Consider the following 18,400-nt stretch of genomic DNA (forward strand, 5'->3'; position numbering starts at 1 on the left):
CCTTTTTTTCAACACCCAGTGACAACATGATAAAGTCCTCTTTAGCTGAGCACCTATTAAAGCAACCAATTAGCTTGGGTACTGTGCCAAAACCATGACAACTGAACCTGTAAAAACAAACACTCCACCCACCAGACTTGAAACGACAGGGACGTTGTCATCAAATCCTCCACCATGCAGGGAGCGTGCACTGTGGAAAGATCCCCAGAACTTCTCTGGGACCCAAGCTCTTATCCTCAAATAACTTCTTCCAGCCACACTCGTGACTGGGGCGTGCCACCCAACCTTCATGCTCAGCTCCCCTATTTGTTCAGGAGAGGACCACTCGCTGATGGGCTGTGGAAATGCGGAGGGGTCAGGATGCGTAACTGCTGTTATGTATTTCCATCTTTAGTGCTTAGAGAAAAGAGTACAGATCTCAAATGATCTGTGTCCTCGGCTTTCAAAATTATGATACTGGGAGATTATCACACTGAGGTCAAAGTCTCCATTACCCTCTGGGTCTGCCTAACGTTCCTCAGGCACCAAGTGCAAACTTGGCGGACACGCCTGCCCTGGTGTTCTGAGATGTATTCTTCATTGAAACCTTGAGAATTATGAGCAGTTACAAATCCAAACACAAAAAAAGCAAGCTGAGCTGTGAATATGGAGAGTGGGCATGACGTCACAATAAATTCGGGGTGGTTCTGAAAGACGTGTACCATCCAGAGAGCCATGTTTCATGAGACCAGCAAGGTTGGGGCTGGCAGGGACTGCAGCCGTTACCTGGCCCAAATCCCCAAGGCTCAGAAAAGCATGCCTTGCAATCTTTGGTTTGGATTCATTTTTTTTACAAAAGAGATGTTCTGCTTTAATTTTAAATCCTTCTGAGCCCATGCAGAATGTTATGGAAAAGTGCCTGAATTGTCCCGTGAAACTGAAAGTCCAGAAACTGAGAGGGGAAACGTGTACTTGAGGTACAGGCCTAGCACTCCCACCTTGGATACTTACTCTTCCTTCCCAGTCTTGGCTTCCCCACTACGGCAGGAAGGGACCAGACCAAGGATGGCAGGGTTCCTCCCACTGGGTGATGTGATGACCAGAATACAGAGGTAAGTGCTGCGCTTTATGACGAATAAAAAAAAAAAAAAAGATTCTTCTCAGAGCACAGACTTGGGTCTCCCTAAGCCAGCAATCATACTATTTAGGAAGTGAGGGTTTGCTTTTTCATGTTACTTAGGGAAGAACCTAGAGTTCTTTGTCTGACATAAATGACCTATTTGGGAACTCAGAAGTGTTTTACAAGATCTAGTAAAACTTTAAGGTAGTTAAGTATACACTTTATCTTTCAGTTTCATATATTGGGAGAGTGGACCCCAAGTCACAATTATCGGTCCCAGCCTTTCCAGAAAGAGCACTCATGAGGCTTCTTACGTGTTTCATCTTTTGCCCTCCTCATGTGCAGTGAAGGTTCTGGGCCTGGAGATCGTGTCTACACGTGGTGGTTGCAGCACGGGAATTTAGCCGTCTCTGCTTTTGGGCACAGGTTGAGGTGAGGACTTCCGCATTACTCTTTCTCCCCACAGCCTCAGATTTCAGCTAAAACCCCCCTCAAAGATGAGGAAGTTTCCTATGACTCAGCAGATGACCCACACACATTACCTGGGCAGAGCACGTCATGGATATAAAGTTCTGAAAATTCTACAATCTCAGAAAAAAAAAATTGAAGAGAAGAAAATCAATGACTATATTGACATAAGCTTGTAATAAAATTAGAAACCCTGTCTGGCCACTGTCTCTTTGTACACCACTTTCTAAGAAGGCAGAGCAATACTGACCAATGACAGAGAAGGTTCTAGGTTGGTGTTTTCTCTTGAAACTCAGTACTAATCAGTACTTTCTTTAAATATGTATCTTTAAAGCAGTAAATACAGTCAGGTACATTTCAAATACGGTGTTTTTTTAAAGACTAAGAACACTTTAAGAATGGATTTAACTTGAGGCTCCTGGGAGGCTCAGTTGGTTGCGCGTTCGACTCTTAATTTCGGTTCAGGTCATGATCTCAGGGTGTGAGATCGAGCCCCGAGTTGGGCTCCACACTGGGCATCGAGCTTGCTTAAGAGTCTCCCTCTCTCTCCCTCTTCCCTCCCCACTCTATTAAAAAAAAAAAAAAAAAAAAAAAAAACGGATTTCACTTAAGAAAAATCTGCTCACAACTGACAAGAGAAGATAAAGGTTACATTAATATAACTAGTATTTACATTCCCTTTAAGTAAAGCCTTTGGCTTTTACAGGTACAAGTAGGCCCTACCTCATTGAAAAGCTTAAAAAATTTGAGGTAAACAAGAGATTTTTTTGATGCAGCACCTTTCTGTTGCCACTTGTAAGTTTATGAGTTAGTAATGAGTAAGTTTGTTTCCCTCAAAGCAAATGGGAAATGGTTTGGGTTTTAACGCAATAATTTAACACCTGGTAATAAATTCCTTTAATAGCATTCTAAATATACATATTAAAAGTAAGTAAACTTTCTAAACCTAATGCTTGAATTTCAGACAGCATTCAAGCACTCCTAACCTCACAACCTGCTAACTGTATCCCTTCCCCCTGCCCAGCACCACCTCAGCACCAGCCCCCAGCCTCTCCTCACACAAAATGAAGTCAGAGGTTCATTTCCATTAGCCAAACTCCAATCCAAACTCCAGCCCTGCGCTCCCCAACTGCCCCACCCAACACACAAAACCACCACGTGACCGTCTCTGCTCCAAAGGTGGGGGGGGGGTCGCACTCGACAGGGAGAATCCATGGAAAAACTCACGGTGCCACTGAGAACCACACCATATTACAGAGGCAAAGTGGTTAGTCAGTGAAAAAGCTACCTCAGAGTATCTCTGCTGCCACTTCTCAGCGAGAAAATCGCTTTTAAGAGCTAGCAAAGCTAGTCAAAGAAAAAGAGGGGAGGCCCACAGAGCCCCGGCCGGGGTTCCCGTCTGGTACCCAAGGTCAGCGGCGATAGGGCCAGAGCCTGAGATGTGCGTAACGATAAACACCGCAGGGCAGCAACATGGTAGGCACAGAACTGCAGACCAAGGAGCAAAAGCTCGAGCCCCCACTCTCACAAAGCTAAAACGTTTCCTCGTGTGAGAAACAGAACCACCACTAACAATTTTCGGAAATAATGTTTGAGTCTTGGCTCAATTGGATAATTTTGTTCTGCACCAAAGACAATTCCATTCAAATTCCCAAAGTCTACGGGTAGATCTGTACTAATTTCAAGACATAGTTTCCTTCCAAGCCCAAAGAAATGAAAGGCAGAAACCAGCAAAAGAAAAAAAAAATAATAGTAACATATATAAGATGCTTTGCCATTTTATGAAAAACAAATGAAGAATTACAGTCACATCACACTGATAAACTGAGAGGTTGCCAGTGGTTTTCAGGGCAGATGTAACATTTTAACAAATGTGATTGTTTGTGAACGAAATAATTCTGATCAAAAACTTAATTGCAGCCAAAGTGAGCCCTGGGCTGTGTCACCATAATCCATTCTGACAGGAAGCAGTGAGTGGAGATTCCTACTGTGAACGGAGCACATGTGAAAGGTCAGCTCTGGCCTGGAACTTCAAAACCGTTAACGTGTAAAACAGTGTGCATTAGAGCCCGGAACGGCTAACCACTGGATTAGCGGATGTCCGCTGTGTGGGTCTGATGTGCTTTTGGCAGGTAATGGTTAATTTGTAAATAGGCAATGTATTGTAACTTTCTTCTGTGCCTCTTCCCAACACTGATCAGCAGAGCCCATTCTTAATTACAGACCCAGGGTATCACAATGTTAGATGCATGATGTGGGCTCGTTACAACCAACGTTCATATTTTTTAAAGTTAAACTTATTTTTTAATATTTTGGTGAAGGAAAAGTTGCATGTAGCTAAAAAAATAAAGGTTTGCTGATATAATGAACGAAAAAATGTTTCATTTAAAAATCTATTTGTTCATCCAATAGCAACTGTAACAGCCAAAATTTGCCAAGTGAGCATTTCATTACTAAAAATCTAAACTTTAGTCATATACTATCATCTGAGAAAACAATTATATAATGCTGTTTTGCATGGCTTAACATAAAATTCTAAATAAAAATGCAGTCCATACCACAGTTTTCATTTCTCACCATGAGATGTTACTTATGAAAGTACCAAGCTAAATGTGCCTTATAAGCCAATGCATGCAAAAGTACTTTATACATTTTGAGCTATAAAGTTGGCCCATTTGACTTTAAATTTACCATTTCTCCCATAACCAAACCACTTACAGTAACACAGCATTAATGAGGGATAAAAGCTGGCACTGTATGCTTCCATTCAGTGATTATTTTAGGATTTAACTCATTTCTGAGTTGAGGGGAAATAATACTTATCTTTGAAAATAAGGTCTTCTAAAATAAGCTTTACTTCTGTTCAAAATCAGCCTTCTGAGGTTGTGTCTTTGGCCGCTGGACAGATGCAGCTGCTGGGCCGTCTGTAGGCTAAATTCAGGGCCTGTGGCAAGGTGGCCACATGGCCAGCACTCTCATGATTCCTATCCCCTTCAGAACATCAACTGATGTGTGTAAAAACAAAACCACACACATGCTTCTAAAGGCAATGGAAGATGGAGGAGAAAAACTAATTGTGGCCAGCAAAATTTCTCATGTTTCCACTTTCCATACAGCACCTGAAACCTTTAACATATCGGGAAGATTCGGCATCTCCTAACCAGTCTGCCCCTGAAAGTACTGGATATTCGCATATACCAATCTGCTGTCCTGTCCCCAGCACCTCCCTGGACTCAAGGCCTGTGATGCTGTCCCTGCCCCCCAGGAGCCTACAGTGTGGTGGGAGAGGCCAGAAAGGCCAACCGTGAAGACGTGGTAAGGAAAGGAGGTAGAGGAGTAAGCAACCAAGAACGGTTGTGACAGAGACTGGCTCTGCGCACACCCATCTCCCATCTTCACCCCCTTTTCCACAGACATCTGAGTAGACACTGCACTGACAATCCAGATTCACAAGGGCGGGGGCGCTTAAGTTACCCTAGGAGCTGAATTTATCATAGGTATACACATAGGAAAGAGATGTCATGATTCACCAAAAAAATATTTTACAAGGCTCCAAACTGGTCATTATGGTATTTTTTTATACTGTTAAGTGACTGACTACACCAGGTAACACACTCAATGTTTACTTTTACCCTCACTCAGGATCATTTCTTCCACTTGCCACAACAATATCAGCTCAATTATTCTTGGCTACCCTTCCTCTTCGTTGGTGAGGCTCAGGCTCAAAGAAGCTTACAAACGTCCCTCCTGAAAGATGATCAACAGAGCAGAAATGCCTCCACACTGAGTTCCAACCTAACAAGGGCAGGCCCACTCAGGGTCATGAACCCCGTGCTGAGGTGTGCATGCTGCCCTGCCCACAGGGTCAACACGTAGGACTCTCTCTCTCTCCCAGGAGCAAGATGACTGCTCAGAAATGTTGCTTATTTCTTAATTGGCTTGTATTCTGGTTTACACGTCAAAATACTAAATGACCAGAAAGCTAAACTTATACTTTAATTCAGTTCTGGAGGGACGCCCGTGTGGCTCAGTTGGTTAAGCATCTGCCTTCGGCTCAGGTCATGATGGCAGGGTCCTGGGATCGAGTCCCACTGTTGGGCTCCTTGCTCAGCGGGGAGCTTGCTTCTCCCTCTGCCTGCTGCTCCCCCTGCTTGTGTTCTCTCTCTCTGTCTCTGACAAAAACCTTAAGAAATAATAATAATAATTCAGTTCTGGACTATGAGTTAGTTTTCACAAATACAAAGAAATATGTTACCGGTTTCTTTTTAAGGACCCACATTCAAATGGGAGGATACCAAAGAAATTAATCATTCAATTCTTATTTGTAGGAACAGATTCTCTGTAACTTGTAAATTATTTTGATTTACAGCGAATCATTATTGTATCCATAAATGCTGGAAAGTTGGTGAACAACATGATATAATGACACCCCAAAATAATTGTAGAACCGCAGGTGCGCAAATCATAACATGTGGGAGATGACTCAAAGGATAATGGGGAATAAAGCAGTTTAGGAAGGGTCACATGAAGGAGGGAAAGGGGTGAGGGCACGCACCCCAATTTTCCAAGATGTCTGTAAAACCAAACTACTCCTTTACAGGCAGATGCCGTGGAGCAGTCAGGCATGGGCGGCAGAGTCAACAGCTACGTTCAAACAACGAAGGCAAAATGCTCCATAATTTACAACAACCCAATCACGTTGCTCATTCTTTTGAGGTTAAATGCTACTGACATAAGCTACACCTGAATCCAATCAATACGGAGACGTTGAGAAGATTCACACGAAAGGACTAAATTTGTCACAAATGGGTTGGTTTCCGATCTTAATGTAGCCAAGTTGCTTTACTCTGACCTCCATTGAACAAATCAACTTAATGGGCACTAGGAGTGCTATAAAACTTAACAATGGAGTGATTTTTAACTTTTAAAATATAGTTATGAAGCAAAATGTTGGAGAGCTTCTACAATACTGGAAATCAAATTAAATCTAGATGTTTTTTAACAGTCTTGACAGATATAATCCTAGTTACCATGTAAATTTATGGTAAGCTGCTGTGATATTAGCCACAGGTGCTACTTTTAATATATGAGCCGCATCTGGCTGGGAATAGAATTTCTCAGAGGACTGAAAATGACCTCACTATCAGACAATGGAAGGGAAAAAAACAAGACCACTGTGGCATATAAAAAGCTGAAGATGTGGTCCACAAGTAAATATTTCACATAAAATTCATTTTAACTCTGCAGTTATAGGTTAAAGGATATTATGCTTTCAATATTTAAGAGGCGTAGATATATTTCAGCCAAATAGCCAAAAGATTAAGAATGTAAGACAGTTATGAATGCCCTGGCTACATACAGAATACTGGTTTCCCAACCTTTGATCAGTGTCAGAAAAATGATGCACGAAGACTTGAAAAGAAAATTCTTTCATGGTTCCCAAGAACACGACATGATTAGACGCCACCAAGCACACCAAACCAAGATGTAACGATTACTGATCTCTACGCAGCAGCGACTCTCCAGCGCCTGGCCAGCCTCACTGGCTGTGTTTTTAAACTTCTTTGGAGTCATTCGTCATGCCCAAGAAAACATTCTCATCAGGTGCGATTTTTGAAAAATCACTTCAAGTAATCACCATTCTGAGTTCAAAACTTGCCAATATCACCCATGGACAAATACAGGGAGAAAACTCAACTTTCTCTTACCTATCCAGCTCCAAAATTAAAAGATGAATATGTATAAAACATGGAATTGTTTCCTTTTAAGAAACCCTCCCTGAACCATTTGAAAGCCATCATTTGCCAGAGAACTGGCAAGTGTGGAAATGTGATAGAGGATTTACAAAGATTTAATTTCCTATGAAATAACTCTTCCTGAATTAAACAAGCCTTCTTTATCTGAAAAAAAAATCTCTAAAAGAGAAACATTTCTATGAAAATATTCCCTACATCATTGCACTAAGCTGTGAGAACGGTGGCTACAAAGCCCTATAACATAACATTTTCCTTCTGACCTTCTCAAGTAACTTGAAAGGGCTTGATTTTTTAGCTTCAGGAGATCAATTCAATCTAGGTGATGATTTCTATTTTCTTTCTTTCCTTCTTTTTTTTTTTTTTTTAACAAGTAACTGGATCTAAGCCTGATCTGCAAGGGCATCGAGACCCTGAGTATCTTTAACAAGAAGAACCCGGTATGACTCCCTGTTACTTCTGTGACCGACTGGCAGCAGGAATATGGATCATTTAGAAAAGGCAGGCTCACAAAGCCTCATCTGTGAGATGGTTAGTTACAGCAGAAAGGTACTGGTTAAACTAAATATGGCCTTTCTATGCAATGGAATACTATATAAATATCCCACCGTTAAAAGTCATGAAGTAAAATATTTTACTGACAGAGAAAAATGTTCACTGCACATGAAGGGAAAAAAGCAAGCGAGCAAAATACATCTACAATATGACCCCAAATATACATGCATACATACATATGTACATACTCACAAAATACAGACTCACATACTGACTTTTAAGCAGACAGAAGGATTACAGGTACATTTTGCTTCTTTGTACTTTTTTTGCTTTCCATATTATAAAACACACTGTGCCATCAGGGAAAAAAAGAAAGTGGCATTTTATTAAGCTAAACGTACCACACAGATGTAACAGGGAGCCATCATTCCCAGAAGAGTGAGAGAGGCCTGGCTGATGTCTGCCGGGTACACAAGTCATGCGTACATGTTAAACCCTTCAAGAGAAAACTTGCAGTTTTAAATAAATAGGAAAATGGAAGAAACTTGTTCTCAAGCTTACGTAGCAGAATCCCACTTTAAGACAGTCAGAATTACAGTGGCCCTCTCTTCCACACATCTGTATCCACGGCTGTATGGTCAGTGGCTCAGAAAGCGGGCATCTCTCAGTGCAGGACAAGTTTATCCTCTCTACATAGAGTTCTAATTTGCCAAGTAAAGTTTTTAGCTGCTCTCTGCAGACCTTCTCTCTGGAAGTGACTTCCCTCTCCAGGTAGAAGTTGACTTCCTATCTGTAGTTGACTTAGGGCCAATAACTGAATGATCAAGTATTATAAATGAATGCTATCAGGGCAAGGCATGGGGAACCACAGAGCAATTTACAGGTCAAAATCCAAACCATACCTGGCTTCTCTTTTCTTCAAAATACACAAAGAACACGTAGCCTGCTTTAGGCCCTCCAAAATAGACATTTTATCCTAAACAAAGAAAGAGATTCAACTTTGAACTCAACAGCAGAGTTGGTCACAGACATTCCGAAACAGTAAGGCAATCCACATCCTGAGTTACCCCACAAGCCTTCAAAATACAGATTCGTATTGGACAAGAGCTTTGGACTTAGGGCAGGAAGACTGGCCTGGGAGGGAGACCACTGCCTCCTTCCTCTGTTAAGTGCGAGCAGGGTCTTTAACTTTCCTGTTTCCACCATGACCAAACTGGGTTACAACATCTAACCCTGTAAGAATGCTGGGAAGCTTCAATGAAACAAGCTACATTAAAAGAAAAAAAAAAAAAAGAAGAACAAGAAAAAGAAGAAGAAAGAAACAAGCTACATTATCTTCCAGGTCCCTAACAGAGAGCCACTATCACCTACTAGATGCTCAAACACTCCTTAGGTCATAAAAATTTTTGTGACTCTCCAAACTCACGAAGACAACTGATTTGGCTGCTTTCAGGTAAATAACACAACATTGAGAGTTACCTATATACAGGGTTACCTACATACAGTTAAGCATCTGACTTCCGCTCAGGTCATGATCTCAGGGTCCTCAGACTGAGCCCCACGTCAGGAGCCCCACGTCAGGAGTCTCTGGCTCCGCACTCACTGGGGAGGAGTCTGCTTCTTCCTCTCCCTCTGCCTCTCCCCCTGCTCGTGCCCCCTCTCTCTCTCCCCCTCTCTTCCAAGTAAATAACTAACATCTTTAAAAAAAGTTATCTGTATACAGAATGACCTTAAAGCAACATTTTTCATTTAATCAAAATTTGTAAAAATCGTTCCAGAAGAATGTACCCAATGAAGTTATAAACTTTTCTACCTAGAACACCAGGAAGTTATGATTTATTTTTAAAAGTCAGCCAAGAGTGCTAGACCAGTGGACACAGGAAAAAAAAAAAAAAAGGATCTGGGATTAAAAGAATTGTCTTGAAACAGAAATGAGTGTCTAATTGATATTGGCAAACAGGCCTGTGGCAGTCTGCCAGCACGACACTTCGTGGGAGCTTTGAAGAATCGGCCATGGACTCTCAGGACACCGAAATTCACCAAAGACGAAAGCTGTGGGTGGCTGAAGCGGTGAGCGAAATTCCAAGCGCTAACCTCAGGCTTTCATTATTGGAGGCAATTTGCTACAGATGCCCATTTGTGGGCATGCCCGCCTGTAAGTGGCCCATTTCCTTCTCTGATACTTGAAAACTGCAGGCCGAACAAAGACACCATCAGTGCTGTTCTTCTGGGAAGCGCACCATGGCATTACAGATCCTCCCATCGCGCACAACTACTTAGCCGCCAAAAACACCAGTCACCATTAGGAACCATCTGTGTCCAAGAGTAAGGAAACGAGGGAGGGGAAAAGTCCCTGGTGAGAAAGGATTTTAGGTAATAACCTGTAGGAGACAAAGAAATGAAAAATACAACTCCCTGGGGCTAAGGGCACTGGCTAGGATCACCTATGGCAAACCCAATCAAGGGACCTCGTGTGTTCGAAATACAAGTAGGTCTATGTAAATCAAAACACACAAATAAACAAACAAAACACCCAGCTAACCCCTGGGCTGGGTACTGGGAGAGACGTACCCATGCACAACCCGAGTCTCTGCCCTCAAGGCGCTCGTATCTTAGGTGGGGAGAGACAAAGGTGAGTAGCTACATCTCCCTGTTGCACAACCTAATCTGAACTTAGTCACATCCTAATTCTGCCATCGGTTCAGCGTTAATGTGGGCGAACCTCTTCACCCCTAGGCCTTGGTTGCCTCATCCCTTCTAGCTCCAATGTGCATCGATCCAACATCAAAACAAGGCTGAAAGAACACCACGAACAAGATAACCCAGGGGCTGGATTCAAAATGGAGGAACAAAGAAGACTAACGTCTGTGGCTACAAACGTCCCTATAGGGCACATGAGCTCCACTTCCTGTCCACGCTGGCCTGCACCACCACATCATCCAAGCCATCCTCACCATGGTCACCGATGACACTCATGGCACTTAACACAGTGCTCATCCTTTGGTATTATTTGGAGTCTCAGCAGAACTGATTCCTCTCTCCCTTTTAAAAGACCATCTTTAGGATTCTGTGATACGACACGGGCCTGACTGTCTTCCTATTTCACTAGTAAGTCTTTTTCAGTCTTCTGCCAGCTCCTCGTCTTCCTTCCAACCCCTAAATGGGACTGAATCCTGAGCGCTCTTCTCTCCTCACATTACACTTTCTGCCTGAGCGGTCTCTTCCATTACCTTGGCTTTTTTCCACACATACCTAAGACTCCCCAGTTACCCACAACCCAGACCTCTACTCTAAGTCCCTAACTCAGACATAAAACTATCTTCTTGAAGTTGACATTTGGATATCTCCCAGCAACTCACACTTAACAATGTTCAAACCAGAAATCTTAATCCCAGCACCCCCATCATGTTCCTCTCCCATACTTCCCCAGCCTAATAAATGCCACTTCTGACCACCCAGTTCCTCTGGAAGTCATTTTCAATACCCCCTGCTCTTCTTCCTCATCACACATCACCACTCCTCCCTAGTCAGAGAATCTTAGGTGTTCCCTTTATAAAAGTTATGTGTGGCACCAATGGTCCCTGCTCATATAGGCTCTGAAATACAGCTCCAACCCCTCTAGCTCTCTGCTTCCCTCTGTCACTGCCACAGTCCACAATCCACTGCTGGGTCCACCCTAACGATAGGTCTCACCTGGATGAAAGCACAAGCTCCTTACTATTCTCCCTATGTGGCCTCTGCCCTCCTCCCCCTTCCACTCCATTGTCTAAGTCCTCCAACTGGTGTTGTTAAGAAAAGGCATCAATCCTTCACCCTCCCCCACCTACTTCCACTACATAGTCCTTCCCCCTCCAACCCTTTGAAAGGCTCAGGACAGCCCTCCCCCTCCCCATAATACCTCGCACTCGCCCCTCTAATCGTCTTCCCACCATCTTTGCTTGTCCCTATCACGGTGTCTGTGCATGTCCTCATAGAGGCTTTCAAGAGTGTCAACAATGCCAAAAAGAGAGGCAAATGCCACTTTATTAAACTGTGCTCCAAAGTCATTGCCAGGTTTCTGACTGTGAAGATGAAGCAAGTTATGTTGGTGAATTTGAGGTCACGGATAACGGTGTCAATCAGAAAATTGTGAACCTTAGGAGCAGGTCAAATCGGTGAAGAGTGATCACCCCTAGATCTGAAGTGCAACTCAAAGATCAAAAATGGCTGAATAGAGGCTCCTGAGCGGCTCAGTCAATTAAGCCTCCAACTCTTGATCTCAGCTCAGGTCTGGATCTCAGGGTCCTGAGTCCAAGCCCAGTGCTAGGATCCATGCTGGGTGTGGAACCTACTGACAAGAAAAAAAGAAAAGAAAAAGAAAAAGAAAGAAAAAGGAAAAGGAAAGGAAAAGGAAAAGGAAAGAGGGAGGGGAGGGGAGGGGAGGGGAAAGAGAAAGAGAAAGAGAAAGAGAAAGAGAAAGAAAGAGAGAAGGAAAAGGCTGAATAACCTGCCTTCACCCTTTAGATTTCCTTGTACTGACAACCCAGCTGGCATCATGGGCCACTAAGAATCAAGAAGTAAAGACAAGAGAGAAAATCCCGGGACTCTTTTCCCAGGAATGTAATACATATGTGCAAATAAGATGCCTCAAGGGACAAAGGGGGGGGAGGGCGAAATGCATCACCTTCTCAGTTCCTTAGCGAGAACTTCCGTGATGTCTCTCCTCAAACTGCGTTAGGTCTTAACCGTACTTCTTCCTCTTTTTCTATTGGAGAGGGCAGCACCCGTCTGGCAAATGGTTGGGGACTGCGTGAGGTCAAATTCCAACTCCTCTGCTTACTAGCTGTGGGGCTTGGGGCAAGTCACTTAATCTAAACCTCAGTTTCCAATCTATAAAATGAGGAAAAGAGTCTCTACTTCACAGGGTTTTGTGAAGATTAAGTGAATAAATACATGTGACGTCCTTACAAAATAGTGCCTGGCCCAAGGTTCAAGTGTTCATTAAGTATTAGCTACTAGGATTTTCCTTCATGGCACTTATCATAATTTGCAATTATACAGTCATTGCTTTATTTGTTTATGCTCTCCCTCCATCCCTGTATCTAGTGAGCTCCATGAAGATGGGGCCAATATCAGCTTTGCTCATCACTGCACCCCAGGGTCTAGCATAGCCCCTAGTCTAAGTGCACAGTAATGGTTTATCACTGCTGAGTGCATAAGTGTCAGAAAAAACTTTCTGGAAGTGGGTGAGATGTGGACACACTGACACAAGATAGGTGGGATGGAACAAAGAAGGTGAAGAACAGCTTAAATAAAGGTAGAAAAGAAATGAACCAAGATCCTGGGGATCTTGGCTCCAGTTCCAGCATGGCCACTGTTTCATGCTCCCTCTATCTGAACCTCGGTTTCCCCATTTTTCAGTAAGGGGGATGACTAAGTGACCTCTTAGTTCTAATCTCTAACAGACTAAAGAGGCCTCTGGCAGAGAAATAATGAGAGGAAGCGTTAAGCACCAGCATGTGGGCAGCTCTGAAAACTTCTGAGAAGGGGTGCCTGGATGGCACAGTCAGTTAAGCATCTGACTCCTGGTTTTGGCTCAGGTCATGATATCAGGGTCGTGAGATCGAGCCCCACATTGGAAGTCGGCTTCGGATTCTCTCTCCCTCTCCCTCTGCCCATTGCCCCTCACCATGCACACCCTCACATGCTTGCTCTCTAACAAATAAATCTTTCCAAAAAAAAAGAAGAAGAAGAAAAGAAAACCTCTGAGAAGATGGTATCTTGTAAGATAAAATAGGAAGGAAATGGGGTTTTCTGAGCAGAGACCAACTTGGTCACAAAGCAAAGGGGCGCCTGGGTGGCTCAATCGTTAAGCGTCTGCCTTCAGCTCAGGGCGTGATCCTGGCGTTCTGGGATTGAGCCCCGCATCAGGCTCTTCCGCTGGGAGCCTGCTTCTTCCTTGGGGCGCCTGGGTGGCTCAGTCATTAAGCATCTGCCTTTGGCTCAGGGAGTGATCCCAGGGTCCTGGGATCAAGCCCCGCATCAGGCTCCCTGCTAGGCTGCGAGCCTGCTTCTTCCTCTCCCACTCCCCCTGCTTGTGTTCCCTTTCTCGCTGGCTGTCTCTCTCTCTGTCAAATAAATAAATAAAATCTTTAAAAAAAAACAACAACAACAAAGCAGCATGGAGACCAATGCACGCAGGGAGGTAAAAGGCTGTAAGAAAGCTTGTACAGGAACTCAAGGGGGAGACAAGGTGAATCCAGACTAGAGCACAGTCTTGGGGAAAGACTGAGTTCTTAGTAATTGATAACCAAGATTCTTCTTCAGTTTTAGATCTAGGTGCTCAAGAGAATGGTGGTACCGCTGAGAGGAACAAGCAAGTTGGAGGAAAGAAAGGTAGGTCTGTTTTCAGATACTCTAAACCTGAGATGCTAAACCCAGGAGAGCCAGCACAAGGACCCATCTTTACAATCTGTAGTCCATCTCGCTGAACCACACTTAGGGCCCTCATTTCCCCAACACATTACAAATAAACAAGATGTGCCCCCACCCCTATTCTTGACCTATGTCCTTCCTTAGCTCCTTCACTCAAAAAACCTATCAGACTTTTTTTTGGTACCTATTGACCACCTTTCTCCAATTCCCTCTTCCCCCAAACTCCATATCTGGTAACCACAAGTCTGATCTCTTTTTCTGTAAGTCCTTTCGTTTTTCAGATTCCACATATAAGTGAGATCATACAGTATTTGTCTTTCTCTGACTTATTTCACTTAGCATAATATCTTCAAGTGGTAGGATTTCCTCAATTTTTAAGACTGAATAATATTCCATTGTAATATGTACCACATCTTTTTTTAATGTTATTTTAATTCCAGTATAGTTAACATATGGTGCGATGTTAGTTTCAGATTTACAATACAGTGATTCAACAATTCCAGGGGCGCCTGGGTGGCTTAGTCGGTTAAGTGACCAACTCTTGGTTTCCCTCAGGTCATGATTTCAGGGTTGTGAGATGGAGTCCTATGTCGGGCTCCACACTTGGCAAGGAGTGTGCTTAAGAGTCTCTCCCTCTCAGAGCATCTGGGTGGATCAGATGGTTAAGCATCTGCCTTCAGCTCAGGTCATGATCAACAGGTCCTAGGATCAAGCCCCACATCGGGCTCCCAGCTCAGCGGGGAATCTGCTTCTCCCTCTCCCTCTGCCTCTCCCCCTGCTTCTGCTCTCTCTTGTCTCTCAAACGAATACATAATATCTTTTAAAAAAATAAAAAATAAGAGCTGTTTCTGTTTAAAAAATAAAAAGTCTCTCCCTCTCCCTCTGCCCCTCCCCTGCTCGCATGCACGCTCTCTCTCCCTAAAATAATCAATAAACAAAATATTTTTTAAAAATTCTATACCTCACTCAGTGCTCATCACAGTAAGTGTACTCTTAATTCCCTTCACCTATTCCACTCACTCCCCCACCCACCTCCCCTCTGGTAACCATCTGTTTTTTCTCTAGAGTTAAGAGTCTGTTTTTCGGTTTGTCTTTCTCTTTTTTTCCTTTGTTCATTTGTTTTGTTTCTTAAATTCCACACATGAGTGAAATCATATGGTATTTGTCTTTCTCCGACTGACTTACTTCACTTAGTGTTATACTCCCTAGTGCCATCCATGTTGTTGCAAATGGCAGGATTATGGGTAAATAAGATCCCAGTGTGTGTGTGTGTGTGTGTGTGTGTGTGTGTGTGTATACATATATTTTATAAGCAAATATTTTATTTATATATACACACGCACACACACACACATACGTACACACACTACATCTTCTTTATCCATTCATCTATCAATGGAACTTAGGCTGCTTCCATAACTTTGCTATTTTAAATAATACTGCAATAAACATAAGGGGGCAGATACCCTTTCAAATTAGTGTTTTGTTTTCTTTGGAGAAATACCCAGTAAGGCAATTACTGGATCATAAGGTAGTTCTATTTTTAATTTTTTGAGGAGACTCCATACTGCTTACAGAGTGGCTGCACCAGTTTGCCTTCCCACCAACAAGTATAGGAGGGTTCCCCTTTTTCTCCACATCCTCGCCAACACCTGCTGTTTCTTGCGTTGTTGATTTTAGCCATTCTGACAGGTGTGAGGTGATATCTCCTTGTAGTTTTGATTTGCATTTCCCTGCTGATGAGTGACGTTGAGCGTCTTTTCATGTGTCTGTGGGCCATCTGGATGTTTTCTTTGAAGAAATGTACGTTCATGCCTTCTGCCCATTTTTTAATGGGATTGTTTTGGGACGTTGAGTTTTATAAGGTCTTTATGTATTCTGGATATTAGTCCTTTGTAGGGCATGTCATTTGCAAGTATCTTCTCCCATTCAGTAGGCTGTCTTCCAGTTTTGTTAACTGCTTCCTTCACTCTGCAGAAGCCTTTTATTTTCACGTAGTCCCAAGAGTTTATTCTTGCTTTTATATGCCTTGCCTCAGGAGACACTTCTAGAAAAATGTTGCTTCGGCTGATGTCAGAGAAATTATTGCCGGTGCTCTCTTCTAGAATTTTAATTGTTTCAGGTCTCACACTTAAGTCTTTAATCCGTTTTGAGTAATTTTTGTATATGGTAGAAGAAAGTGGTCCAGTTTTCCCAACACCATTTATTGAAGAGACTTTCTCCCATTGCATATTCTTGCCTCTTTTGTCAAAGATTAATTGACCATATAATCATGGGTTTGTTTCTGGGCTTTCTATCCCGTTCCATTGATCTATGCGTCTATTTCTGTGCCAGTGCCATACTGTTTTGATTACTACAGTTGTGTAGTATAACTTGAAATCTAGAATTGTGAGACTTGCAGCCTTCTCTTTTTCCAGACTGTTTTGACTGTTCAGGGTCTTTTGTGGTTCCATACAAATTTTAGGAATATTTGTTCTAGTCTCTGAAAAATGCTGCTGCTGCTGTTGTTGTTTTTTAAGTAAGCTCTACCCAACGTGGGGCTTAAACTCACAACCCTGAGGTCAAGAGTCACATCTGGGGGCACCTGGGTGGCACAGCAGTTAAGTGTCTGCCTTCGGCTCAGGGCGTGATCCCGGCGTTCTGGGATCGAGCCCCACATCAGGCTCCTCCGCTGGGAGCCTGCTTCTTCCTCTCCCACTCCCCCTGCTTGTGTTCCCTCTCTCACTGGCTGTCTCTATCTCTGTCAAATAAATAAATAAAATCTTTAAAAAAAAAAAAAAGAGTCACATCTGAGCCAGCCAGGTGCCCCTAATACTGCTGGTCTTTTGACAGGGATTGCATTAAATCTATAGATTGCTTTGGGTAGTATGGACATTTTAACAATACTTGTCCTCCCAACCTATGAGCATGGAATATCTTTCCATTTGTGGGTGTCATGTTCAATTTCTTTCATCAGTGTTTTATAGTTTAGAGACTACAGGTCTTTCACCTCTTTGGCTAAGTTTATTCCTGGATACTTTATTATTTTTAGTGGAAATGCACATGGGATTGCTTTCTTAATCTGTCTGTTGCTTCATTATAGTGTACAGAAATGGAACAGATTTCTGTATGTACACTGATTTTGTATCCTGTGACATTACTAAATGCATTTATCAGTTTTAGTAGTTTTTTGGTGGAATTTTTAGGGTTTCCTATATATAATATAGGCCACAACTTCTGTACCCATTCCCTCAATGGACACTTAGGTTGCTTCCATGTCTTAGTTATTGTAAATAATGGTGCTTGAACATACAAGTGCAGATACCTTTTTGAGTTACTGTTTTCATTTCCTTTGGATATATTCCCACAATATACATGTTATTAGAACATATGGTAGTTTTATTTTTAATTTTTTGAGGATCCTCCATACTGTTTTCTAAAGTGGCTACACCAACCTGTCAGACCTTTAAGGACCAACTCGAAATTCCCCTTCTCCAGGCGGCCATGCTAGAGTACGCCTTCTTCAGTTTATTAGTACTTCTCATTTTAGTGCCTCATCAGCATGACAATTTTAAAAATCAACTATCTTGCACAATTCAGATGTGCCACCTCCCCAACAAAACTGGAAGGTCCCAGGGCGCCTGGCTGGCTCAGCCAGTAGAGCATGTGACTCGTGATCTCAGGGTTGTGAGTTCGAGCCCCACGTTGAGTGTACAGAGTACTTAAAAATAAAATCTGGGGAACCTGGGTGGTGGGTGGCAGAGTCAGTTCAGCATCTGACTCTTGGTTTCACCTCAGGTTGTGATCTCAGGGTCACGAGACTGAGCCCCGCATGGGGCTCTGCGCTGAGTGCAGAGTCTGCTTAAGACTCTCCCTCCCTTTCCTTCTGCCCCTCCCCTCTGCACTCTCTAAAATAAGTAAGTAATCTTTCAAAAATTAGTGAAACTGGTCTAGTCTTCTGAACAGAAATGGGATCACGTACTTTACATTGTCCTCCTTCCATGCTCAGAGTGGAGCTAGTCCCTCCGTGCTGGCCAGCTCAAAGACCTCGCTACGTTCCCTGAACCCACCAGAGGTAGGCTCTGTGGCTCTCAGAGGGAAGACCGTGCAGCTCCCTGCCCAGCCCTCACTGGATCTGCTCCAGGCACCTGGTACGTGTCCACAGTCAGGCTTGCAATGGTGAGGACGGGGC

General features: G+C 43.1%; 1 protein-coding gene across 2 annotated transcripts in view; it reads right to left on the minus strand.

Annotated features, from left to right (window-relative positions):
• The window catches only part of PCBD2 (pterin-4 alpha-carbinolamine dehydratase 2), a 49,806-nt gene that overhangs the window by 18,535 nt on the left and 12,871 nt on the right, over positions 1 to 18,400 (minus strand). Inside the window, exon 1 of one of the 2 annotated variants that reach the window (XM_040622429.1) lies at positions 991 to 1,103. The exons of the other annotated variant lie outside the window; for it this stretch is intronic. The gene's annotated coding sequence lies outside the window, so the exon portion shown is untranslated. Of the gene's footprint in view, positions 1 to 990; positions 1,104 to 18,400 lie in introns of those variants that run through there. 2 annotated transcript variants of the gene reach the window in all.

The sequence above is a fragment of the Ursus maritimus genome, unplaced genomic scaffold (assembly GCF_017311325.1).
Source record: "Ursus maritimus isolate PB19 unplaced genomic scaffold, ASM1731132v1 scaffold_5, whole genome shotgun sequence".
NCBI lineage: Eukaryota > Metazoa > Chordata > Mammalia > Carnivora > Ursidae > Ursus > Ursus maritimus.